Below are 1,292 nucleotides of genomic sequence, written 5' to 3'. Positions count from 1 at the left end.
CATTCAGCTATATACAAAGACGAGACAGACAAAGTAATAATTCTGTATTAACGTGGCCTACATATTGACGCAATGATCGAACTAACTGACATGTTCTGATTCAGATCCCCTGCAGTTCATGCCAATTAGAACAATAGCAATGCTGAGTCCTCCCCACCCTACTGAGCACAAATTCAGCTGCTCTCCAGTTCTGTTCTGCATGTTTTTTCATTGCAATTGAGCTCGGAGCTGGAGATGATCTCCATACAGTTCTGTGTTCACTAGCCCACACTTGCGTGCTAATTTACAGGTTGTGGCAAATGCTTTTCTATAGTTCATATACATGACGGCAACCTGTTACCGAGGAACCTGAGAGGTTTAAAAGCCTCACGAGCCAGGCATGACTCGAACCTACAATCTTCTGATCCGAAGTCAGACGCGTTATCCATTACGCCACTGGCCCATAGAACACGCACTTGCACTCCACCACAGAGAGCTCTACACTGCTACTAGTAGTACACTTCCCCATCTAAATTTTCACAGCAAGAAACTTGTGTTTCCTACTATTTTTATCAGGTTTAAAATATCATCTCCTTAAAACAGAAAAAGTGTTGATGTGTCGTGCTGAAATTCCGATTGATTTTGAATTCAAAGAAAAAAGGTTTTCTTCCAAAACACCATGAAATTGTCACATCTTGCAGACAATAGGTGTATTCCATGTTGAAAAGAGAAGAAAGAAAACCATGGAGCCTTTTACAGGTGTGAGGCTTCTTCAGGTGTGAGAAGACCTCACAGTCGAAACGCTGTGTTTCCGTTCTTCTCTTTTCAGCATGCAATAAACCTATTACTTGTTCCTTTGCAGCCGAGGCATGCTGACGTAGCTACCCAGCTGAACATCTTGCAGACTCTACAGTACTTCTCTCCTGTAGAAGTAAAGCAGGGCTTGCTGGGTGAGCTTTTGCTCCGGTAAATTAGGTCACGTGTCATGTTAAATCACTTCTTCTAAACACAACATTTGCTGGTGCTAGCTTTCCCCATGAAAAGAGACATTTCCCTTACAGTACATGACATATCGTTTTTATTCTATCAATAAGTATAGAAATTAAACAAAAGAAAAAATGGTGTCGCCAAAGAATGCACAGCTCTGTCGCCTTGGGGAGGTGTCAAGGGCATTGAGCTCCTTGGACATGAAAAGTGCCCGTTAAATGCCATTTCTCATCATTTCTCTTGGCGTCAGTTCTGCTATTAAACGGGAAAGAGGCAACAGGCTCAGAGATTATGTTAAGTGCACACCGAGCGCAGATGTGTCCAAG

General features: G+C 42.6%; 1 non-coding gene across 1 annotated transcript; it reads right to left on the bottom strand.

Moving 5' to 3' along the window:
* Window positions 1-369: 369 nt before the first annotated feature.
* On the bottom strand, window positions 370-442 carry trnar-ucg (transfer RNA arginine (anticodon UCG)). The gene has a single exon. It is a non-coding gene; the product is annotated as a tRNA-Arg (tRNA).
* Between the last annotated feature and the right edge of the window lie 850 nt (window positions 443-1,292).

This window comes from Lepisosteus oculatus, unplaced genomic scaffold (assembly GCF_040954835.1).
Source record: "Lepisosteus oculatus isolate fLepOcu1 unplaced genomic scaffold, fLepOcu1.hap2 HAP2_SCAFFOLD_63, whole genome shotgun sequence".
NCBI classification, from domain to species: Eukaryota; Metazoa; Chordata; class Actinopteri; order Semionotiformes; family Lepisosteidae; genus Lepisosteus; species Lepisosteus oculatus.
This window is presented reverse-complemented; position numbering and strand designations above follow the sequence as displayed.